Raw genomic sequence first — 26,992 nt, forward strand, 5'->3', positions numbered from 1 at the left:
TATGAATAAATATAAATATATTTATGAATATATATATATATATATATGTATATATATATCCTATGTATATTTATATATATATATATATATATATATATATATATGTATACATACTGTATATACATATATATCTATATGTAGATATATCCATTTACACTGTAAATTATTTCCATTATTAAGAGTGTTAATTCCCCCCCCCACGCCTACCATCTCGCTAAATCCTGTATTTTATGAAAATGATAAAATAAAATCATCCCAACTTCAGCGTTAATAATTAGCAAAAAAAAAAAAATTGCAATTGTCATTAAGACCTACACATGCAATCTCACTTACATTAGGGAGACAAATTGAATTAAGTGTTTTAGCCTGTTACCTGAAAACAGCATTACGGACAGAAAATGCTAATTAATGAAAAACGAAATAATTCCCTTCGAGTAGAGAAAAACTGTGAATGCAGCTGAACGAAATAATTCATAACGTACTTGATTTTGTGAGGGATAAAATACTGAATAATTAGTGACTTTTAGATTTTGATGCAATATTGTAAAAGGTAATTAGAACCGTATCATTTCGGAGAAATGATGATTTGAAGTGTAGAGAGAGAGAGAGAGAGAGAGAGAGAGAGAGTTTATGTATGAAATCTTACAGGCAAAAATGGGTTTTAATCATTCGGTTTTTAAATAAGATTAGACAATAAAAGGTCGAAATAGCTGGTTGTAATACTTTATAAGTCATTTCTTCTTCCATAAGTGCTTTATACTGGTGAGGAAATGTTTGAATATATCTGGTACCATGTGAAAAAACAAAACTACGTAACTGATGTGATTACTTCTAGAAAGATAACAATTGCTGTTGGACACATGATTATGATCAGTATTTAAAAAAAAAAAAGTGTAATCATTTCCGTATTAGGTATTGGATTATTCTGTATTTAAAAATAAAGTGTAGTTCCTTCCATATTGGGTACATGATTACACCGTATTTAAAAAGAATTTAGTCATTTCCATATCAAATACATGATTATTCCGTGTTAAAAAAAAAGAAACACTTCCATATTGGATACCGGATTATTCCTCCCCCCAAAGTCATTTCAGTTATGAGGTGAGAAAAAAATAGTCACTTCCATATTAGATACATGATTATTCAGTGTTTAAAAAGAAGCACTTCCGTATTGGATACAGGATTGTTCCTCCCCACCCCCACCAAAAAAAAAAAAATAGTTATTTCAGTTATGAGGTGAGAATAAACCTGGATACACGGAAAATGGTATCAGGACAGAACGGCAAAAAACTCCCCCCCAAAAAAGCGGAATACGTGACTGAAAGTGGCGCTGGGCCCCTTGCATACTTCATTTTTCCATTCCCTCTGGACATGTACTCTTCCATTATTACTTCACAGATTTGCAACTTCTCTCTTTCACTTTTTTTTTAGTTTCCTGAAATGATATACTTTTATTTTTAGCGGTGAAAAGTATTTGAAACGATTTGGATTCAGTGATTTTGCAATTAGATTGAGTCCGGGTAGATGGTCCAGAATTGTTAAAAGGGTCATCTCTCTCTCTCTCTCTCTCTCTCTCTCTCTCTCTCTCTCTCTCTCTCTCTCTCTCTCTCTCTCTCTCTCTCTCATCCCCTGCGCTTTTTATTTCCGGTTATAGCTGTCATATCCATTAATGTTAAAAAGTCTTTTCTCACTAGTGAATTATTCATGACGTTTCTTGTGTTCTTATTCTTAACGCCGTCTCTCTCTCTCTCTCTCTCTCTCTCTCTCTCTCTCTCTCTCTCTCTCTCTCATTCCATGTGCTTTTTATCTCAGGGAATAGCTTTTCTCACTAGTGAATTATTCATGGCGTTTCTTGTGTTGTTTCTTAACCTCGGCTGTACGCTCTCTCTCTCTCTCTCTCTCTCTCTCTCTCTCTCTCTCTCTCTCTCTCTCTCTCTCTCTCTCTCTCTCTAGTTTCTCAGTGACTATTTATACGTTTTCATGGCAAATACATTATTTAATCGGATTGACTCTGGACATTAAATCCCCTTTTAAAAACCATTATAGATGGCCTTTTTTTTTTTACATAGAACCGCTTAAACCACCGTGCAATGAGGACGATGATAATTGTCTAAATCAAATGTTCAATTTCAGGCCTCTGGTTGTGATTTTGAGCGAGTTGTATGAATATGGCACCCCTGTGTGTTATATTGAAGACGTCTTGACAGTTGTGGGGGCGTGGCCATCGTAGCTAACTTTAAAAGTGATTCTCAGCTGACTGCCAGCAGGTAATCTTATAAAGCATTTCGGCTATTTGTTCGTTCGCTGTTTATCAGATGCAAGGTTTTTATTGGTGGAAATAATAATAAATAATCATAGAGTTTATTTTTCTGTGTACGGTTTTTATTTTTCAGTTTAATGCAGAAGTTTTATTGCACCAAATCCTCCCATGACATCATTGGTTAAAACCTCAATATCACTACTGTAATAGCGCTGGGTTTTCTGTAGTACCGGTTATTTTAATGCATTCAAATAAATTCAAAGATGGTAATTTTTACGAAGCAAAATTTTGAAACTCATATTATTATTTCAGCGGCGATTTGAAATGGCGATATATTTCCGAAAATAGGTAAGCGCAAAGTAAATTTAATTGACAATATTTGGATTAAAAGAAAAAAGTAGTAGGTTCATTTCTAGAGGTTACCAGATAAACTTTCAAAGAATGTCCACATTAATAGAGAATTATGATAATTTTAAATTTAATTTGTTCATTTATGGTCACCATGTGATTAATTTTTAAGGACTTATTGAATACTAGAACAAAATTGGAGTATATTAAAATGTATTATATTTATGCCAAAAGAAGAATTCTAATAAAAAGCTATGAATGTACTGTCATTATTATTAGATTATAGCGCTATCGCGTCCCACCAGTTAATAAATATTACCTTTTAACGAGATACGGTCTGTATTTAAATAATTAAACATTTGAAGTAATTTTGCCATGTTCTGCTTATGCGGCAATAAGACAGCCTTGAGCCTATATTCATGTTCTGTTTGCTATAAATTTCTGTAATTCAGTTGGAATGAGTTTACTGCTTTCCCCACCGCTTTATTTGTTGTCTTACTCTGGCTGTCTCAATTCCACTTTAGTTGCTTAATTTCCAGGAAATCCTCACACTTTTATACATTATATATATATATATATATATATATATATATATATATATATATATATATATATATATATATATATATATATATATATATATGTATGTATATATATATATATATATATATATATATATGTGTATGTGTGTATATATATATATATATATATGTATATATATATGTATATATATATATATATCACTCTGAGTAGGTTTGCTCAATAAATTATATCCTATACTTTGAGAAGGCATTATTATTTATAGTGGTATCATTTATCTATATAAATATTCTCTTTTCCATTGAGTTGATTTTCTTCAATTGTTTCAATTTCCACTCTGTAACTTTGAATTATGAATAGGTCTCACATTCCATTCTCGTCAATGTGTGGGTCAAACTCCCTCTTTCCATTTCTATTGCTTTACCCACAAAGAGTTCTTACTATGTTCACTCCATTAACCTTGTGTGAGGAGGTGGTCTTAGTATCAACAGTCATGTCACTTTACTTCTGTTCTAATGTTTGTGAAAACAGACTTGCATAAAACCACCTTGTGCCTTTGCAGATAACATATGATTAGGTATTCAGTAATATATCCTTCTTATAATGCTATGAAAACGAGCGCAGAGAGTGTGATTAACTTTCAAAATTACCTTATGGTAGTTTTCATTTATAACAACATATCCTAAGTAAATTGTGTTAAAAGTATTAGCAAACCTTATATCTACTATCAGCGTATTTTTGGAGAATCCTGTGATCATATTATATAATTATAAGATTTGAATATTATTTTTTACATTTTAATTTAGATGTAAAATATTAAATTTTTTTCTCTTTGGCAGGGCTACCTTGAGCTGGTCGTGTTAGAGGACTGCTGTTATATAATACTGGGGTCTGTCATGCCATATGAAATCAACAAATTATTGTAAAGTTGTTGAAGGTAAGATTAAATAATTACTGTGGGTATGAAATATTGCGACAATATCTAGTTGAATTGTGGACGGAAGTAATGAAAGTTTTTTAAACATAATCTCTTTTATGCAGCTTTTCTTTTAATTACACAACTCACGAAAACTGAACATCTATTAGAAGTTATTTCCATAATTTACTTAGAAGTGATAATATTTTCAATCCTAATTATGTATTCAATTCATTTCAGGTGTTGATTACGAAGATTCGTGCGTTAATAAACGTGGAGAGGGAGATAACTGACTAGAATGAATGAGTAATTCCACATTGAGCATTACACCTCTCGTATAATAATTCTCTCAAACTAAGATTGAAGAGACGTCAACCAGAAGATTATTGATTGCAGGGTACGTGTCGAATAATTTTACTTGTGTGTGTAAGTATAGGCAGTGGGGCTACAATGAAACTGAAGTTTGCGGTTTTAAATATATTTGTTGTGCTCAGTTGTCATAATATATTTACTGAACTGATTTTCGTTTCATTCGATCCTGTCTCAGTTGTAGGAACTCGCATAGAAATATTTCTGTCCTTCCTTTATTTGTCTCAGTTAGAGCTTATTGCGTTTTTCTCAAGGAGAGCAACCTAACCGGTGGATTTCATTTGCTTTCCTTCCCTTGTGACTAATAGTAGTGTCTTCCCAGATATGCTTTTCTTCCAGCTTGGTCAAGTTAATCTGAGGCTGTTATAAGATATAAGCAAAAATAATCAATTGTGTCGCAATGCAAATTGAAAGAAATATGTGATGTTAATCAAGCGAATATTTCCAGAATTTTTAACCATTAAAACGGTTTTTTTTTCTTATATTTTTTCTTTGTTGTGACGTAACACTTCTGGAAGTTTCCTGCTGTTTCGAAGATCATTGCTTTTCCTCGCAGCCAATCAGGAGCCCTTAGACAGAAAGAAGTGAGATGGACACACGTGATTGGCTGGAGCTCCTGAAGGTGTAGGAAGGTCTTCTGGAAAAGTGACTTCGGGAGTGACTGAAAGCTGTCAATCGTTTTGCTAGTGCATTTCTGTGGGTGAGCTCAAGGAGATAGCTGAGGTCTTTGGTGTGTGTCCCGTGAAGGTATGTGGGTGAAATGTGTCTGGTGAGGTTCAACTTTCTTAGGGTTTTTTTTTTTTTTTTTTTACGCAACATACGGTATCGAAGTCGTGTCTTTCGACTGAAAGTGTTGAGTATTTGTCCATAAAGGTAACTGAAACTATGGTTAACAATACGCAGGAAAGCTATTTTTTTATTTCAGGCTTTATTGTGACAGCGTGGTTATGAAAATTTCAGTGGAGTTGCAAAAAGATATTGGCACAAAACTTTTAATTATAAATCACCATGACTGTTCAGTAAATTACCCAGAGAACTGCACAAGTGCGTATACATAGATATGTGATTAGTTTAGCTTAGTGTTCTTAAACCAGAGGATAAAGATAACAGGTACGGCAAATATGACCAAAACCAGGTCCTTAAGGTGCTGCCGGTAACATGAAAGATTAACGCGTAGACAAGTTTTTAGATACAAGCATTGGTGTGGTAGTTCGAATTCACCAGGATAATGGCAGCTCGAAAATGTGTATGCAGTTCGAAATTGCTGAGACTTTGCGAACGGTAATGGAATTGTCAAATGGTTCCTGCTTTTTTGAAGATGTGATGAATTGTCATTTAGTTTTTGATATGGAACTAAAATTTTGAGGAATTATCTTTACCGTAGGAGCTGACCCGACCTACAACCTGACTGCCTTACAATATAATGACACTAAATACCATACACATACGCATACTTAGTGAAAATAGCGCGAATAAATTTTTGTAGCCAATATTCACATGCAGAAATGAGTTATTGGAATTGCACAGGCTATTTAACGTTTATAAGCTTACCATTTCTTGATTTAATAAGGTACTTCAGCTTCAGTTTTTTTTTTTTTTTTTTTTTTTTTTTTTTTAGTTCTCGGTAAAGGGGCTTCATTATTAATGGCCATGAAATCGCTAGAACGTTTCACCACAAATCCAAAGCATTTTAAGTATCATTGAACCTGCTCTGCAAGACTGAGGCAGCTTTAATCAACCGTTGTTTCGAATACGTTACCGATTCCTCCTCTTGGTTTGAATCCCAAAAATAGCCCTGACTAGCCCAGTCGAGAGCACATTTTGTGCCCTAAACAGCCATTTTTTCTTAACCGTTTTTGGTAATAGGTATCTTACCCTATGCATTGCACAGCGTTGCGTTTGTATTTAGTGATAAATTGTGTACTGGTTGTAAAAAAAAAGTGCTTTTTCGAAGTGCGTTTGAGAAGATGGGTTATGATGAACTGTTTTTGAACAAAATTGGCAGAATATCTTGGAACTTTAATTTGTCCGTTATCAAACTGTAATATTGTTAATTTGCATTTGTTTCCACCAGTGTAGAGCTTTAGGTGTAATTTCCATCATTTTGCATAGCGAAAAGTGTCGTTGTGCAAAGTCACCTCATCAGTGTTTTAATTAGCATGGATGATTGTCGCTGAAATAAGCTCTGGTAATTTAGCGGGCCAGCGAAGTAATTGGAATACTTGTGAAGTAATTAGAATAGTCGAAAGTACCTCGGGGAGTGATAATGTCTTGGTATTTTCGCGTTGCTTTCAGCTCGTCCTCATTTGGTGGAATGGGGTCGTTTAATGTTTAGGCTCCGTGTAGTACTTGTCGGATATGACATTTGAAAACCTGTTTCCGTACTTTTTCGTGAGTCATACGGAAACATTTCCGTAATAAATGAAGGTAGTTAAGAGTAAACTTTATGTTAATGTAGCGATTTTCAGCTCCCCGAGATGTGTAGTGCACTGTGAAAACCTGTGACGCAATTTTCATTTAAAGCGTCTAAAATATTAACACCAATCGTTTAGATGCCATCTTAGTCTTGAGATGAAAGAGGTTAAAATGTCCTGTGACATCCCTCACGGAAGCCTAATTAAACTGAGCTAATGAAAACCGTTATTTTGCAAGGTTGAACGTTATTAAAATAAGGTATTTTTCAACAAAATATTTACCATTTTTGGGGTTGCTTGGATTATTGCATATCAGGTTTCTAGTTTTAATGTACAGGTCAAGTAAGAATTGCCTTCTGGACTTTCCGAATTATCCCGTATTTGAAACTGGCTAGTCTGTCATTGCTCGCACACGAGTTGTGCAAAACTTTTGAAAAGTCGCTGTTTTCATAACATTAATCAAGAATTATCAAGAACTGCAGCAATTTAAATCAAATTGCCTTGATGTTTGCCAACCAATGCTAAATTTTCTTATGGACCATACAAAACTCAACCCATTTATCACTTGTATATCTGGTCAGCTCAACTGCTTGGAATGTTGGAAGACTGAGTGTTATCCGAATGCCTGACGATGATGGCTCGTTTAAGAATGACATGGAAATTGGCAACAAAATTAAAATTTAAATTAAGGGATGAAGGAATGAAAATGATAGTGAAAGATTACATAAAAACAATTCAGTGGTAATCAGTGGGAAAGTTGAAGTAAAAGCTTGGAAGCAAGGCAGTATTCATTCAGGAGGGGAAGGGAGGGACGATGTTCAAATAGGATGTTCATTTTACCATTTCGGTTTCTGTTAGTTGCCTATTATGAACCATATTTTCCCTGTAACTTTGCTCTTCAGTAACAAATCTTACCATGCCAAAAAAAGCGACCAAACTAAACATCAAGACAAAATAAAATCCCCTGCTGTTGAAGTGAAGGATAAGGGTGAAGACATAACTATGAAAGGGGTTTACTGAAAGCAATACTTTCTGGGAAACAAAGGCATGGGCCACCTACAAAGCTACCTAATGTTGGTAGAAACTTTACTTCATGTTCGGTCCAGTGATCGATAATAATGGGTGGCAATAACAAATGTTTCGGCTTAGGCTTGAAACTGCTAATTTATTTAGAAAAAATGAGGGTTTTGAAAGTTCAAATAGGTTCCCTGGTAGGATATAGTGTTGCATACATGTACAATATTCTGGTTCAGTATTAAGACCTATCATTGTGTGATACCACATCACCACCTCTGAACGACACTGCCCCTTGAAGAGCAATTGTACCCAAGGACAATTTCCCTGAGGCACTGTCGTAGATTAGTGTTACAGTAGAGGCCACCTAAACTTGAAAGGTTTTCTGGCATAAAGTTTGGAGAATGATTCCTATAATGTGCAGTTATAAGAATGAGAAATAAATAAAATGTCACGAAATCTTGGTGTGCATAGTTTGTCTATTAACTGCCTTTTTATTGAGGATTGTGGTAAGATAGTGAACTCAGAGATTTTCACTATCTTGATTTCAATTGTTTTTGATCAAATTGGTCAATGAACTGGTTTTTAACTACACATTTTTTTAGAAACGCCAGTTGACTAGAAAGTATATTAATCAGAATTTTTTAAAGAATCTGAAAAACGATGTACATCAAATCAAAGCCTTGTAAATAAAGTACTACATTTAGACGGTAAAATGTGGGTAACAAGGAATATCTGAGCACTGTCGTTTAAAGAGTTTTTCCTCATACCATAGTAAAATCTAACTTTTATTGGTATAATTTCATATCGATCGCTGCTTTCTACTATACAGGTGACCAAATTGTTTGGCTGTAAATTGATTTTTATTGGGAGGAGCACCAATTAATTTTAACAATTAAAATATCTTGGGTTGCAAGGAAAAACGAGTTCTTAGAATATTAGTTGATGGTAATCAATACATTGAGAATTAATTTGATTTCAGACAGTATTTTGACAAAATTTGGGTGAAGTAAATTTTACTGAAAAAAGTGCCTATCATTGAAAGTGCTTGAATATCAAAATGAAAGTGAGCTTGAAAGTATTACCAGACTCTTTTTTTTTTTTCATGATACTGTATCATGTTGCATGCAGTTAAACTTTGGAAGTAATTAAATATTTTTGGAATTCTTGCATGTTGACGGTTACTGAAGAAATATTAATCTTTGGGCTTTGTAGTTGCTAAGAGTTTATTATTTTTGTTAAACGTTTCAGTTCATCTGATTCATGGCTTAAATCTGTTGGCAGGATGACATTACAAAATCAAGCGTTGATGGAACTCGGTTTGGGTGCAGCAGAAGTTGTAATTGTGGAGAATCGACCCATACCCATATAGAGTATTTACAGAAACACTTGAAGGTAAGGATTATTTTAGGTTCTGGGAAATGCGTTTTCAGTTTCTGCTGATGCCCTAGTCTTGAGTGTTGATTTCCATGCACATTTAGCTGGAATTCTAGGTGAAATATTTTTAAGCTAATGTTTTGATAATCAATAGTTAGCATTCAGCTTAATTGGAAATAATGCTATTAACTTTATATAAATCCTATTCTTAGGTTACATTTAACTTTAGATGCTCAAAATTGTCTTCAATGACTAAAACATTTTTGCTTAACTTCAGTTATATATTAGTGCTGAAATATTTTTGAGTTCCCCATTCCCCTTTTAGGTATCAGCTTCGAAGATCTCATATTGGTATGTGAAAGACCTGTTCAGATGGCTCGAGAGCTGCTGCCTCACATGAAAAGCGAAAGGCAGTATGGACCACACTTCATATTTTCCAAAGTATGGATGAAGGAAAACTATACTTGTCAGCAGTTACGGAGTTCTCTTCATCAAGACAACACTTTTCTACCATAAGAGGAGGAACGAAATCTATCAATTTTTGTAAGTCTGTAGAGTCGAATATAGTTTAATTCAACTAGGCAGTTGTGGCAATATACTGAGGTCATTATAATGCAAGTAAACCAAATGCAGGTTTTTTCCATTGTGATGTCTTGAAAACACTACACTGGAGAGGTACCATTTCTAAATCTTAACAATGGTCGCTGAAGTAATTAGTGATTGGAATATCCAAATTAAAAGGATTGTGAGATTATTTCAAATGGACTTTGAGCACAGGTGCTCCTAAGTATTTTGTGGACTCTTTACAGTATATAGAACAAAGAAAATCTTTGCCGAATATCACAACAAATGTAGACAGGCTGTAAAAGTCTAGCTTAGAATGTATTTAGGTGAAGTCTTAATTGATCTTCCTCAGTGGAAGTGACATTTCAAGCGGGTGAACTAAGAAACCTGTAAACAGAATTGAAGTTAATGGTTCAGTACAGCTGATGCGAGTGTAATAATGTGTCGAGGTTATGGATGACAGTGCCATAAGAGGAATATGCTACTTTTGTGATGATTTGTACAGTCCCGTAAATGAAAAACATTGATTGTCTCAGTACTTTTGATTTCTAAATAATTCCATGCAGGTCCTCATTGCTATCAAATGTTCTGGATAATTGAGGCATTAAAGTTGAACTGAGGAACTGAATATATCAGTGTATGAAATTGTATATCAAAACCTTAAGTTAATGTAGGATATTAGTGAAGCTTACTAAAAACTGTCGGTACATTGTATGCTGTTGTTGAAAACGGGTTTACAAGAATGAATCTGCTGGTACATTGTATATGCTGTTGGCAAAGGTTTTAACAGAATTAAGTTGATCAGGACTATTGTCCAAAATTTATTATTCATCCTTTGTGGATGTGAGCAACCACTAGGTGTCGTAAGCTTAAAGGAAAATACTGCACAATTGGGTATTTTTGTCAATGGAAATAACACTGCCACTTATCGTGGGCCTGAAATCTTGAACATATGGAATATACTGCATAGAAATGCAGTGTCATAACTGTTAGTCTCAATGTTTCGAGTTCTTGGGTTTGTCATGGCAAATTTGTGAATGATGACTTCTGGTTTATTTTGAGAGTACGAATGTTAAAATGTGCTTGAACAGTCACGTAATTTTTAAATGGTGAATATCAAAGTTTTTTAGTTAACGTATTTTGTATTAGTTTCATAGGAAGGGTAATTAAAAGTACTTGTGAAATTTATATTTTTTTATTTCTTTTTAGTGTACTCGTGAAGGACATTGTATTAAAGTAGGCGCCGGAATAAATTTAATTTTTTTCATAGCTTATTTGGTGTTTTGAGGATTTGGGACAAATTTGAACAGCGAAACGGATACTGTATTCATGAAAATGTTCCTCGACATGTGCAAAGAATTCACGACCATCAGTAGAAAGTCAGTGCATTTGACCTTTTCAGTAATCCAAGTTTTCTGTGTAAGTATTTAGACAAAGGAGAATCAAAGTAACTGATCTTTTTGTGATCTAAATTACTAATATATCTTATTTAACAAAACTCGTGTAGTGTTTGGATACCTTTGAAATTGTTTTTAGCAGTGATGCTAGTAAGTCTCATTGCAGCTATAAATTTAAGTGGCAGAGAAATTGGCCAAGACACTGAATCACGTATTAGTGTTAGTTGAATCGTTCTTGATAAGACATTTAATATACATTTTGATGTCTGCACTAAAGAGAAATATTAGCTTTAAATTTTTCGTAACGTAGAAACACGACGAAGTTGGGAACACTCATAACCATGTGTCAGTCAAGTTTTCACCCAATTAGGCCATTATTTAATAGCGAAATAACCGCTTTGGTTCATAGCATAAAGTTGCTTCTGGGGTGCATAGGCTTCTAAAGGATGGCTGATGTAATAGTTAAAAATAGCTTGAAACTACGTTGGATTACCAGAGGCTACTTCTAAATGATTATAATTGCTTTCTGGCAGAGATTCGACGTAAATCTAACTGGGTAAAACAATATATTAAAGAACACAGACAGTTCTAGGAAAGGTTTTAAATCGAAAGTATTTTTGACCTCCATATTGTGGCTAGATTTCCCGAGTTATTAACCGTAAGTCTCTCTTTTTTTTTAAGCGTTTTTCTAATTTTAATGTCATTTCAGGAGCTTGCCAATATGACACGGACAACGCTTGCTAAGTGACACTGCAGATCTCGAAATTGGCGTGGAAAATGTTTTAAGAAATGGATTTTGACAAGCATGTTAGCCTGAAGAGGAAGGGCGAAGATCTGATAATACAGGTGTCTGAGGTCAAACACTTTAACAAGATACTACGCCAGACTTTAGATCCCGTAAGATGGTTAAGGTTAATTGTATAAATTATTCAATGTTTTTTGCGCGTATTTGCAACGAAATACTAACAGTACTTTCTAGAGAATTTTTAGTAGGTCTCATTTTTCAGATAGCTGTACAGTTAAGTCAGATTTTAAATTTTCAAGTCTTCAGATAATCGGTGCAGTGCATGGTAGCAGTTTTTAATTTTGAACATTTTAAACATTTAGCCTAATTTTTATAAAATAGTGTATATAGCATTGAGATGTACCTTTCAAACGTAATTTTTGTCAGCCTCGAATACTGAAAAAAGTAAAAAGTAATGGTACCAGCAATATCATCTACAATGGAAAAAAGTGGAAAAGTAATGGTACCAGCAACAATATCAACAATGGGTAACAGGACATTCGGATTATTGTAACTTCCATTAGGTAAACCTATTTGTTCCATTTAGAGGAAGCGTTTAGGGATATAGCATTCAACAGCGGTAAAGTACTGAATGCATTTCATGAACATTTATGCCATTTGCAGATAATGGACACATCAGCGTCAAGCTTCGCCCTAATAGTGTGTGGGGACGTGAATCGATGGCTTTCAAAGTTACGACCATCAGTTGATCAGTGAAAGATTCCCACAAACTTTCGAAGTTATCGTTTTCGTTCATCGACCAAGGTAAATTTAGCTTCTGGCACGATTTTTTTTTTATCTTGGTGATAGATCGATTCATGATTTGTTACCTTTTTAAGTTTACTACCTTGGAGTTTATAACCATGATTTTTTCATGGCGTTAAGATGTGATATTTTCGTTTTGTTTCATTTTTTTTTAAGTTTCATATTTTCGTTTTGTTTCATTTTATATTTTTGTATAGTAGCTTTCTGACAGACGTTTATGGGCAGCTGTAATTTACGTTTTCAAGAAAATTTGTCGTGGTTTTAAATACTTGCCCTTTTTAAGAAATAGGTTGTAACAGGTTTTTTTATATTGAAACAAATGATTCAGTCCTTCACTTCATTGCAGGTGTTGATGAAATTTTCCTACTACCACTTGACTGGAACAGAAGAACAGCGAACCAATGACGGGATTTGTTAGAGCCTACAGGCTGTAGACGAGATTGTGAAATACAGGAGGAGTGAAGAGTAGTTTTGAATTGACTAAAGAAAACAAGAAGCTAGAGGAGACTTGAAGATGCAAAAGGAGTGAAGCTTTGAGATTTACATGAAATTAAATGACATTTACAAGAAAAATTAAACGTGATTGAGAGACTTACAAGAAAAATTAAACGTGATTGAGAGACATGCAGAAGTCTGTAGAGAGACTACGGATGTGGAGTGGATTGATCAACTGAATATTTTTACGTAAAGGCGGCCGTAAGTGAAAAAGACATTCTTAAAGAGAAATTGTAGACTTTTGGGGAAAGGAAATGGAATCACGTAAAATAATAAACAGTTCATATGTAAAATGCAGTGTATATTTGTAACATGTAATTTCCACATTACAATTAAATTTTTACACAAGCAGAAAATTTTTTTTCCTGATGAAAATTTTTTTTCCTGAGGATTTATGCTCTAGTTTTAAATCTTGAATGACGTATTTCATGCCCAATTTGCTGGTAAGGTAGATTTATACAATAGATTCTAAATGGGGAATCTCTCCTCTTCACGGTAGATTCTAGATAGGGTGTGTCCTACTAGAGAATGGAACATCCGTGCTTGCTTGTTTGGGTAGAGATCTCCATTTTTTACTTTTATCCTACGCCCTGTTTTCTTATGCGTTACTCCTATAACTTCAAAGGCTTTCTTCCTTCGCATTCCTTTTCTTCCTTCGCATTCCTCCTCTTTCTGACTGCTTTTCTTCCCCTTCATCTCTCAGTACTCGAGTCCATACATCTGTTTACGTCCTCTTTACATGCTTCTTCCACCTAACCTGTTTAAAAAAGAAACGGGCTTCAGTACATGGAAAGTAATTTCATTGTTCACCACTACAAGACCCGTCCCATGCAATAGCAAAAGATAAAAGAACATTGTCTCAAAATATCCCAGTACAAAATAGAACAGTTGAGAAAAAATCAAGAACAGTTTGCTCTTTCTTGCAAAAAAAAAACTGTTGCAAAAGGTAAAATGTTTACTCTTAAAATATCCCGTTAAAAAATAGTTAAAATATTCCCCGTAAGAAAAACCTATTTAAAAACTAATCCATCTTACAGTAATATTCAAAAAACTAGCAATGTTGCAAAAGGTATCACAATGATTTACTCTTAAAAACTAACCTTTTTCTGCAGGAAAAACTAACAAAAAAACTAACTTTCTTTTTCTTTGTTCTTAAAAACTATTCTCTTTTCTGAAAAAAAACTAACTTTCTTTATTTGACGAAAACTAACTTGGTAATCCATCTTATATATTCATGAAAAACTTTCCTATTCTATTCCTCAGGGAAAAACTAACTTTCTACTTCTCAGGAAAAACTTTCTCTTTCCGCAGGGAAAAACTAACTACTTTTTTCCACAGGAAAACTAACTTTCTCTTTTTCCGCAGGAAAAACTAACTTTCTCTTTTTCCGCAGGAAAATTGACTTTCTCTTTTTTCCGCCGGAAAAAACTAAAAACTAACTTTTTTCTCTTTTTCCTGCAGGAAAACTAACTATTTCCAGGAAAACTAACTTTCTCTTTTCCGAGGAAAAACTAACTCTCTTTTTCCGCAGGGAAACTAACTTTCTCTTTTTTCCGCAGGAAAAACTGACCAACTCTCTTTTTCCGCAGGAAAAACTAAATTTCTTTCTTACGCAGGAAAAACTAACTCTCTTTTCCGCAGGAAAAATTAACTCTCTTTTTCCACAGGAAAAACTAACTTTCTATTCCTCATGAAAAACTTTCTATAATGTTTTCCTGCTGTTAAAAACTTAGATTTTCTTCATAAAACACTTTGAAGTATTACTGCTGTTAAAAATAAACCATGGAACTTCTGTTGAACAAATTTTAATTTAAACTTCCAACAAGAGTAACTTATCTTGCGTAGAAATTATGCAAAATTTATCACTAAAAAGTGTCACCTACCCTGCTTTATTCCCTGAAAAAAAAAAAAAAATGCATGCTGGAGACATTTTCCTGGAATTCCTCGTCTACGTCCGAATCTCTCCCCTGAAAAATAAGCATCACTTATAAATCCTCCAGTGAAAGATAACTTTCTAGAAACATTAGAAATAAATATTTAACGTTTTACAGTCTTATCAAAATAATACACGTCCGAAACCATAACAGTTTTCTTATATATTTGTGGCATTGAAAAACTATTAAGTCAAGAAAAACTAAATTTTCTTTACAAAAACTAACTTAAAAACTAACTTTTTCTTTACCGCATTCAACTTTAAGATCTCAAATTTTCTTTAAAAAACAATTCTTTTCCGCAGTTAAAATAAGATCTCAAAAACTTTTCTTTCCTCACAAAACTTCAATGTTAAGATAAGATCTCAAAACTTAGATTTCTTTACAAAACACTTTGAAGTTTAAGATAAAATCTCAAAACTTTCTTTAACAAATTTTAATTTAAACTTCCAACAAAAGATAAGAAATCTCAAATTTTCTTAACAATTCACCTACCCTGCTTTATTAAAAAATGATCTCAAATTTTCCTTTCCTCGTAATTCCGAATCTTAAGATAAGATCATTTATAAATTTTCTTTAGTGAAAGATAATTCAAGAAACATAAGATCTCAAATTTTAACGTTTTACAGCAATTCAAAATAGTTAACGATAAAATCTAACAAATTTTCTTTATAATTTGTGACAATTATTAAGATAAGATCTCAAATTTTCTTTACAATTCAAGTTAAGATAAGATCTCAAATTTTCTTTACAATTCAAGTTAAGATAAGATCTCAAATTTTCTTTACAATTCAAGTTAAGATAAGATCTCAAATTTTCTTTACAATTCAAGTTAAGATAAGATCAAATTTTCTTTACAATTCAAGTTAAGATCTCAAATTTTCTTTACAATTCAAATTAAGATCTCAAATTTTCTTTACAATTCAAGTTAAGATCTCAAATTTTCTTTACGATTCAAGTTAAGATCTCAAATTTTCTTTACAATTCAAGTTAAGATCTCAAATTTTCTTTACAATTCAAGTTAAGATCTCAAATTTTCTTTACAATTCAAGTTAAGATCTCAAATTTTCTTTACGATTCAAGTTCTCAAATTTTCTTGACAATTCAAATTAAGATCTCAAATTATCTTTACAATTCAAATTAAGACCAAATTTTCTTTACATGGACACTTAATTTTCATATAATTTCGGAATGAATTTTTAACTACATGGCAATGCCGAGGTACACTCAAGACTAATGGAGACATAATGGATTTAAAAACTCATATATACAACTGTAAATAAACAAAGGTTTTACATTAATCAATATCCGGCCTCCATGAACATGGGAAGTAGACCTTAACTAGAAAATCTTCAAGTTGAAGACTACACAATCATTAAGAATTATAAAACAAAAATTTCCAACACTCCCGCCTAATAAGCGAATCAATAGGCAGCCCACATAATTACCTTAATTTGTGTCATACCTCACTGATAATTAAGGACAAACCTTTAATAGCACTTCTAATGCTATAAAATGCTGCCATTAACCTGATCTGGCCAGAAAACCTCAATGAGAATTAAGGACGAAGTATTAACAGCCACCACTAATGTTATAAAATGCTGCTGTTAACTTGATCAGGCCAGAAAACCTCATTGAGAATTTAAGGACAAAGCCTCAACAGCCGCTATAAAACTGCTGCCGTTAACCTATCTGGGCAGAAAACCTCACTGAGAATTAAGGACAAAGCCTTAACAGCCACTACTAAAGCTACAAAATGCTGCTATCAACACGATCTGGCCAGAAAACCTCAGAGTTAAGGACCAAAGCCTTAACAGCCCCTACTAATACTATAAAATGCTTCTGTTAACTGAGAATCAAGGACAAAGCCTTAACAGCCACTACTACAGCTACAAAATGTCGCTATCAACCTGATCTAGCCAGAAAACCTCACTAGGAATTAAGGACAAAGCATTAGCAGCCAGTACTAAATCTTCAAAATACTATCAACCTGACCTGGCCAGAAAACCTCACTAAGAATTAAGGACAAAGTATTAACAACCACTACTAAAGCTATAAAAATGCAACTGTTAACCTGATCTGGCCAGAAAACACATGTCAACTTTCAGAATTCATCCCCAGAGGGCAGTTTTCCAGAAAGTCACAATAGTCTACCTAAGGCTGGATGTATGCATGGAATTTAGGAAAGCAGCCCAAGACTGGCAATTTTGTAGCCTGTGCACACAAACTCGTCCTATAGTTCGAGCAGTGTTTAATCTACTGTAGAGGCACTAAGAGGAGAACGAGACTGTACAGGAGTCCATAACATACTGGGTGGCAATTAGACATTTTAACAGGACAAATGAGCGATAGGACAGAAGCAAAAAGTAATTGTAACAAGCTGACGCTGAAGGACAAAAAGCCATGAAGTGTCACATCTGTGGTCAAATGTGAAAGAACACGAGCAAATTTTGATTTCATATAACCGATAGGACATTGAATTAAAATAGAATATAGAATTTAGGCCAAAGGCCAAGCGCTGGGACCTATGGGGTCATTCAGCCCTGAAAGGGAATTGACAGTGAGGTGGTTTGGAAAGTGTTAAAGGAGGAAATCCTCGCAGTTGCACTATAAAACATTTTTTAGAGAGGGTGGAAAGTCAGATGGAAGAAACAAAATATGAACGGATATACAGTAAAATAAATGAGAGGTTGCAGCTAGAGGCCGAAGGGACGTTGCATAAAACCTTAAGTAATGGCTACAGAGCACCGCACGAGGTGCACTGACAGGAACGTCTAGAGAAATAGGAAATTCCACACCAAAAAGGTGGCAATGAATGTAGGGATGAACACACTCAAGATGTCTTAAAACTTGAGAAATCAACTATACATAGATTCATATTCTGCCATTATCTTGTGCAATGAACCAGTGTGCTGCTATTTCAAGATGTTGAAACAAATTAAGGAAACTCCGCATGTTTAATTCCTCACCTGCAACTTATTAGTGGAGCAGCAAGACACCTGGCAGAGATAACCTCCTTTCAGTGAACGTTAACAAATCTTCACCATATCAACGTTCTCCATTTTTATGGGATTTGTGTCATGCCTGCCTTCTACTGTAAGTGTGAACTTAACCCTGAAAGAGAGATGTTTGTAAGAACCTGAATCCATCCTAATATTTTGAATATCTAAATTTCAACAATATAGGTTTTTGTTTTGTGGTATGTTTGCTTTCAAGTTTGGACTCTATAACCTAAGATGTGTTATATCAAGCCGTATCCATCAATTATTAGAATTCTTCTCAGTTTACAAAATTATAATTTACCGAGGACTAAAATTTAATCAAAATATCCTCAAACACTAAAGATTTGGAAATTATGAATACTGTACCACAATTTATCAGGAGAGAACAGCGAAGATCACAGATGTTAACATATTGCTTCGCCATAATCAGCTTCATCAATTTTGATGGGCTTGTGTCTCCAGTACGCCTAAAGGAGAGAGCTTGTCAACCTGCGAAGGAAGATTCAGTGTTAATTCACAAGTTCATTATGACATTTTTCATATTTACATCTAAATAAGGATTTTTAACTCTGTAAAACTGATTTCATGTTTCACACAACTTTTGTTAGCTATGGACAAAACTAATTTGCACATAACCACTACATAAACAGCAAACATGAAGCAAATGTTGTGCAACTATGCACTTAAACTCCAAAGTTAAAATGGCTAAAATCACCTAGAACTATTTACAAAATTAGCATTGGTCATTGAGAAAAACTCAAAATGTCTAGTAATTGCTTTAGGTTAACTTCCATACACTTAAAAGCAGTTAAATTTGTCAATACAATTTTGATTTAAACAGACAAAATTAAGTTACATGCTGAATTGACCTGACTGTTCACCAGTTTGTTAGATGAAGGGTAAAGCAAGATAACCTTCCATTAATGTGGATAAGTTATCTTTCAACAGGAACCTGTGATACTCGTTCACCCATCACAGACTCACAATATAAATTTATGTGCAGCAATTGTTAAAACCAGTTCAAATTCATCTCAGCCAAAAAATCACGTGTCAAACTCCTGCCTGTTACTAATTGACGCCACGCTGGACCAAATATAAGATTCCACCCTGTGGAAATTTTCAGATTAAGATGACAAATTTTCTCCACTAGATTAAAGAAAATGTTTAGAATGCTTTATCTAATTAAAAACACTGATTAGAATGCAACACTTGTGTAGTGCAAATTGTTACCCTCTTACAGCAATAAAAAGTACACAAGTCATAATTCGAATAACCAAAAAATTTTGTTGTAACCAAGAAATTGATAATTTTTTTTTTATTACCATGTCGTTAGCACTCATGTGAATAATTGAAACAAGTATACTAAGGTTAAATGACAAGTGTTCTATTACCTACATTCTTTGACCTAGACATAAGGTAAACTAAACAGTAACTGAGAAAGTGAAGGGGTTCTAGAGGGGGGCATCAACCCACTGCCAAGTAGGATACCAGCATAATAGGCCCAGAGGGAACTTAGGAATCTTAATCAGGTAGGATACTGTAAGCCTAGTTAAGACCATGGATGCAATTCAATGCCAACCTTTGCTATACTAATAGTCAAGGTTTTGGCTACAATTGATACAATATTATCCACTGACAATTGGAGTGACTCGTCAGGTAAACTATTACAAGCTATACGCAACCCAGTTACCTTTAACGGTTAATCTTATATCCAAACATCTTGCCAGCACCGAATTTTGCATTGATGTTCAAATGACATTACTACTGTGACGAAGTTAATTTCCAAATTATGACCAATCGTCATATGAATATTGTAACAATTTTTTTCTAGGACAGAAACAAGTAACAAGCAACCAGCAACTTATTACGAGGTACTTCCTGAAAATATTTGTTTCATGAACCACAAAAAACAGCTCGTGTAATTATTTTCACGGTCCACTTTTTATATCCATGCTGACTTACTACACTGTAGCTATCATTCCCCAGTGGGAAAACAAAATTTAAATAAACCTTCTTGCTACTTATATAAACTCAATCACTTTTATACTAAACACACTAGGAAACAACAGCCTTTGCTTTGTGCCACTAAAGGGCAAATACTTCTACCTCTTTGTAAACAGTTAACTATAAATCTGGGATAAGTGAAAGGTGTGAAAGTAACCAAGACTTCCCTTCTTGAAAATACACAAGTTCAGTCATTAAATCAGAAGTTGATAAAAAAATGTGCCGAGATGCAAAGTCCCCTCTTACCAAAATGAATCCTGGACCTTAGGAGGTTTCCCTGTGATTATTACCACATTTCGAGGTTTCCCTGTGATTATTACCACATTTCTAAGCCAGGTAGGACACAACCTATAGTTAAGTAACCCTGTAACCACCATTACCATTTTCCCATGCTGGTTATCTGTATCAAAGTGAGTTAACCATTCCTGTTTGTGCATAACTTCTATTTTCTATACCTAAAGTCATCAGTTTCACATTGGCGCACCATAGACTAAAGCCCATAATTCGTACTTGAGGATTGTGGGTACAAACGAGTGAGTGCTGACGAATAGTAAAAATTATAAAAAAAATTTTAAAGTTTTAATCTCGCCACTAAACTCCTTGATTCCCAGCAGCATTTCCTAACAGTTGTTAAATAGGGGTATGGGGAAGCTACGGGTCTGCAAATACTCAAAAGGCAAAAACATGAAACAAGTACTAGGGAACATATGTTGCACATATTTAGAACGATTTATCTTAACTACATCATCCTCAAAACAACAATCACTTGAGCAAAAAAAAAAAAAAATTATTCAGTCACATTCTGCCCTACAGTCGTGCAAGTGGAATAGCTTCTTATCAGACTTGTCACTCCTGCATTCTGGCTTATAAAACTAGGTTCCCCTACACTTCTCAAATACACCTAAACGGCGCTCCACTTTTATCAAAGCTGCAATCACAGTCGAAAAATCACGATACAAACCCCCACAACCCAATGGGAAAAGCAACCCTGTTGGGAGAGTTTCAAAAATAAACTACGAAGAAAAAAGGAGTAACAAATGCAAATCACTGAAGCTACGAATGAGACGAGTGACCCTTTTCCAAAACATGTTGCCGAGCTGGCTTTATGCCAGGGCGAGCTCTTGCTCACAGAGCAACCCGTAATCCAAAATGCAATTGCCACTAGCCTTAACTTCTAAGAACTTGCTAAATTTTCAAAACACACTACCCACAGTTTTGGAAGTAACATGGGCCGGGTATTTAATCTAAAAACGCGGATAATTCGCATCCAGCCATTTTTCCACTTAAATTGTAGTTTTTCAAACTATACTGGCTCATGAGAAAAATTGAAGGGCAAGCCTTTTTGGACACGGAAAAATTACGGTCAGGAGGGCATTCTCAAACTGTTCAAATTGCAAGAACGCAACCTTTACAAAATAACACATTGTAACTATTATAAATGTCACATTTTCCTATTATTGCCAACAACAAAAAATTGACTTACTTTTCCATAAAACGATAAAAACAGGAAGCCAGAGAAATCCACCAAAGTTAAACGTGAAACCAACATCACAGCAACTCTATACACACTGTAAAACCTTCAGCAGCCTCCAGCCAATCAGGGACCACCGTGTCATTGCTTCCCCAAGAAGGAGGAGAAAACCGCCCCTGATTGGCTGCTGAAAACAAGGAGTATTAAGACATGCATTACAGCAGACGTTATTTCATAGTGAGTATCACTACCATCTGTTGGAAAAATTACAAGCTGCGAAAAAGACACTAGAAAGTATTTATGTCGAAATAACTATCGAATCATTTTATTGAAACAACGAATGCTTTAAACATTCATGTTTACTTTATTCGTAGAACGGAAAAACAAATATCGTTCCGTCATCACTTGAGATTTACGCAGCTAAAAACTCTCCATTTTATCAAAAATGAATATTGTGTTATATTTATCCGAGGATTAAAATCTCCCGTTCTCCCTTCCTTGAGAGTGAGGGTTCGTCCTTCTCTGATGTTACATGTTTTCAATATAATGGTAAATATTCCTTTATTCTCCATGACCGTATCATTACATTTTGTACCTAATAAAAATGAAATGTTGGAAAGACGTATACGGAGAATGTATTAACAGCAAATTTCATCAGAATATCATAGGTATATACTCAAAAGACGTTTCTGGGCTCAAAGGTTTTAGTCTTTTGACTGTCAATCTTAAATCTAGACGAACGTAGGTTTATACTCAAAATCCGTTTCTGGGCTCAAAGTCTTTAGTCTTTTGACTGTTATACTTAAATCTAGACGAACGTTGCAATAAAGTGCAAATCCCTCCTAATATAAACAATGGTAATCACTGCAAATTTCGCCAAAATTTGCAATCCTAAGCTAGATTTTCGACACAAAAACGCTTAATTTCATCCACTGATAGGAAAATCGCGGTTTCTGTGCTAATAAAAATGCAAATTTGTAGAGACTTCTAATTTCTGACAAAATTTGTGGTGAGTTATGGGCGAGAGTCAAGGTCATAATATTTAGCCAAAAAAAAAAAAAAAAATCATATCTTACGGATCTCAAAACCAGCCTTTTCCAGGATAGCAAGGAAAGTCCACAAAAAGACTTCAGGTCAGCCGTTCACTGACACGATCCTCAATGCCTGATTACTGATCACTTCCATAACGTTGTGAGGCTGGTTTAGTATAAGATCAGCAAACCTGAAAACTAGATTTGTTCTGGACTGTCAATGGAGAAACAAGTAATCAAAAACTAATACCACGATAATGATCTTCACTGCTAAGTTACGTAAGAGTTCTTGCAAACGTGATACTGAAGTGTATTTTCAGTGCGTAGTAGGGGATTTGCCTACGCGGATCCTTTCTTTCTCCTCCCAATTACGATGTTCATGTTGGGAGAATCAGGCTGTAAACAAACATACTCATCAACGGACAAAGAAAAATCTGAAGGATATGAACAAGATGCCTTTGCCTCTTTGAATGCATAGAAAATGGGTGGAGCATTCAGCAATAGAAAATGGGAAGTAATCTTAAGGTATGTCTTAGGTATTTATGCCCTATGCATTTTACATTTTACAGTTTTAGTTATCAGAAGTAAGTGGAATTTATGAGAAAAAATAGGATATTACTTTGCTGTAGGCGCAAAAACTAAGAGCATTTTCACGAACCAGTTTATTTAAAATAACATCCTTAGAGAAACAGCAATAAAAAAAAGAACCATGATGGTTCCTTTATGAAAAATAACAATGTTAAAAATAAGGAAATCATTCTTCACTTTTTAAGATAGCCAGAGACGTGTCATAATCAGCAGGCTAAAGAGCAAAAGAAAAAAAATTACATATATAAAGTCTTTCGTGTATTAATCAGCAAGATAAAAAGCAAAAACAGAAAAAAAGTTACTTATATAAGAAAATCTTCCGTGAGACTTGGTGTGTGCAAGAAATCTTTGAATAAAAGCCATAGCTCCCTGGTCTGAAAGAGCTTTTTCATCTAAGATTCCTTAATGAAATGGATGTATTTCTAAGCAAGGCCTTCTGGGATTCCTCCCCCTTTGCAATTTACCTAATTAAATTAATACGACCCGGATGGCGCTAATCTGAAATTGTCGCAACTGAGAAGGAGTCTTTCGTATTTCGAGTTAAGTTACCAGTAAAAAGATCATGAGAACAGATACGGGTATGAGAATAGATATGAGAACGAGATGTCAAATGCATAATGTAGATTTCCTTTATTTCATTTATTTTTTTATAAAGGTTTCACCATTCTTTTTCCTAAAAGAGATATCAAATGTATATGCAGCTTACTTTTATTTCATTATATTTTATAAAGGTTTCAACATTCTTATTCCTAAAAGAGATATCAAATGCACATGCAATTTATTTACTTTTATTTTATTTTATCTGGGTTTCATCATTCTGTTCCCCAAAAATGACCAGATAATCACGTGAAATACTTTTCCCAAACTAAAGAAATTCTACATTATCTTTTAACACATCAGTCATATTATAGATATTTAGTGTATATCACGAATAACATAACAAATTTCTTCTCTCATTTCGATTTTGTATAATTTATCATTAAAACATCTAAAAAACGATGTTTTTAGAGTATAGTGAAAAGACTTAGAAGTAACTGAACGCTTCACTTTGTTATTCATCAGACCTGTCTATATGAAATCATACTTTACAGCAAGTAATTGATAGATATCTTTACTGCAGCTGGAAGGGAACAAATTCTATATAATAATCTCATAAGTACTTCGTTTAACAAGAGCACGTGAACTTATAATCTTATCACAAAACGAAAACACAGAGAACTCGGTTCACCACAAGTAACATCCTTGACAGAAGAATGATGTGCAAAAATTGTGAACAATTTTCAATGAGGCAACGTCTGACGCTGTACAAATTAACTCTATTAACACAGGAAATTACCGAGTGAACAAACTGAAGGAGACACTGGAATCAAAGTGAAAAGATTTACGGATTATTTGTTAATTATTCCCTGCTTGGATTAATTAAGAACACTAACATGTCTCTCATTCGGGTCAGTAACTATCTCAGAGTTTAGACATCTCTCTCTCTCTCTCTCTCTCTCTCTCTCTCTCTCTCTGTCGTCCTTCTTTCTTTGATACAAGTGTAACAGCCTTTTTGTTCCGATCATGAGTTATGGAGAAACTATTGTAGCACATTCATAAAACTCTCAGTACTTTTGCTGCCTAAAGCTATAAATAATTTTTTTTGCTACCTAAAGCTATCAATTATTTTTTTTTATACCTAAAGCTATAAATTATTTACTCGCGGGAGAAGACTTTGACCGGAAGTACAGCATTTTATGCATGCTAAACATTTATGAAATATTTCCTCTCTCTCTCTCTCTCTCTCTCTCTCTCTCTCTCTCTCTCTCTCTCTCTCTCTCTCTCTCTCTCTGTAATAATCTGAAGAATTTAATTTATTTTATATATAAGACTAATGGAAATCTGTAAAATATAGGAAACAATTTGTTCTAGAATAGAATGACTAGATATTTCACTTGTGATATAGTTCCTCTCTCTCTCTCTCTCTCTCTCTCTCTCTCTCTCTCTCTCTCTCTCTCTCTCTCTCTCTCTCTCTCTCTCTCTCTGTTATAATCTGAAAATTTAATTTATTTTATATAGAACACTAATGAAGATCTTAAAAATATGTTTGGTTTAGACTAGAATGACTAGATATTTCACTTGTGATAAATACCCCCTCTCTCTCTCTCTCTCTCTCTCTCTCTCTCTCTCTCTCTCTCTCTCTCTCTCTCTCAGTTGTCATCTGAAAATATTTATTTTATGTGGAAGACTAATGGAAATCTTAAAAATATAGGAAACAATTTGGTTTAGAGAGACTGCCTAGATATTTTCATCATTATTAATCTGTAATGCATTTCAGTAAAAGAATTTGTACACAATTTCTGTTAATTAAATTATACGAAGTACCTACACAATTTCTGTTAATTAAATTACACGAAGTACCTAAGTCAGTTTCTGACCAAAATGTGAATATTCTCTTGAGAAAAGTAAATGAAAATACGTTGCTGGGCTTCTTAATAAACCTCAAACCTTTTATAACATCTCCATGACGAGTCCTGCCTCTATAAACAGCGAAAATTGTAAGCAAAAATTGTCGATGACTTGCGTAGTTTAAAGACGAATTCCTAGAACCACGACAATTTTCCACTGCTGGAGAAATGCGTCTTCGGAGCAAATGTTGACGGAAAATCTTTCGTAAAGAGAGAGAGAGAGAGAGAGAGAGAGAGAGAGAGAGAGAGAGAGAGAGAGAGAGAGAGAGAGAGAGAGAGAGAGAGAGAGAGAAATGCTTCTGAAGGAAAGAAGGACGCGAACCAAAGATGAATTGAATTCACTTCAGTAACTCTCACATGTACTTTGGTTCAGTCCTCGTTCTTCCATTTTTTTCTATGTGGTAGCTGTAGACGCACTGAGATACTTGTGGTTCAAACTCACTGACAACCTGCCAAGATAACAAAAGGGCAAAAAATGTAAACGGACTCATCGCTGAGTATAAGAGCTCCTTCCCATTATAAGTTACAAGGCCAAAAGAAAAAAAGAGTAAGTGGTTACTTATGGGGCAATGTAAGTATAATTCTTACGAGCGCCGGAACTGGAAAGGGATTTTGTGTTACAAGATTTTGCTGTTATAAATTTTGATACTCAGATGAATGATGGTTCATAAATCACAGAAAGAAAGTTTATACATACGTTTTATATATATTTATATATATATATTATATATATATATATATATATATATATATATATATATATATATATATATATATATGTGTGTGTGTGTGTGTGTGTGTGTGTGTGTGTGTGTGTAGATAACCTTTCCTTCACTACTGCAGGAGGAGCTAGAAAGCATTTACTTATGCTTTCAAGTTTTTCATACCCTTAGATGGTGTGCCGTCATAAAGACTTCTGACTTTTGTTTCATTGCACTGACAAAAGATACTAACCTTAGGAAAATTGTTCTAAATTGCGACTTGAGACCCAATTTTACCAATTACTACTGATACAAAATCCTAAATGAGTAAAAGTTTATAACTTTATTTGTATGATGAACATGAAGTGTCTTTATTACTTACGTACTTGAGGCGAATATGGTATTAGCAGAGAACGTATCACATGGCAACCGCTTTGTGAATCTACACAGAAGGCCTATCAGCATGAAAACTCAAGACATTTTCCTTAATAAAAAAAATTTCAATTATTGAACGTCTTAGCGTTATTGGTATTACGCTTCTTTTACTTCTCCCTTCGTTTGATCTTCCTCCTCG

At 34.1% G+C, this 26,992-nt stretch overlaps 3 long non-coding RNA genes across 3 annotated transcripts; 2 read left to right on the forward strand and 1 right to left on the reverse strand.

Moving 5' to 3' along the window:
• The first annotated feature begins 1,929 nt into the window (after window positions 1–1,929).
• LOC136850406 (uncharacterized) lies at window positions 1,930–4,584 on the forward strand. Its single transcript, XR_010856628.1, has 3 exons — window positions 1,930–2,267; window positions 3,988–4,085; window positions 4,305–4,584. It is a non-coding gene; the product is annotated as an uncharacterized lncRNA (long non-coding RNA).
• Window positions 4,585–4,942: 358 nt separating this feature from the next.
• On the forward strand, window positions 4,943–13,228 carry LOC136850821 (uncharacterized). Its single transcript, XR_010856758.1, has 6 exons — window positions 4,943–5,180; window positions 9,146–9,256; window positions 9,564–9,781; window positions 11,909–12,096; window positions 12,608–12,748; window positions 13,095–13,228. It is a non-coding gene; the product is annotated as an uncharacterized lncRNA (long non-coding RNA).
• A 1,878-nt stretch (window positions 13,229–15,106) lies between these two features.
• On the reverse strand, window positions 15,107–21,794 carry LOC136850407 (uncharacterized). Its single transcript, XR_010856629.1, has 4 exons — window positions 21,664–21,794; window positions 18,543–18,665; window positions 18,144–18,288; window positions 15,107–15,210 (listed from the first exon to the last, which is right to left on the reverse strand). It is a non-coding gene; the product is annotated as an uncharacterized lncRNA (long non-coding RNA).
• Window positions 21,795–26,992: the final 5,198 nt, after the last annotated feature.

This window comes from Macrobrachium rosenbergii, chromosome 22 (genome assembly GCF_040412425.1).
Source record: "Macrobrachium rosenbergii isolate ZJJX-2024 chromosome 22, ASM4041242v1, whole genome shotgun sequence".
NCBI classification, from domain to species: domain Eukaryota; kingdom Metazoa; phylum Arthropoda; class Malacostraca; order Decapoda; family Palaemonidae; genus Macrobrachium; species Macrobrachium rosenbergii.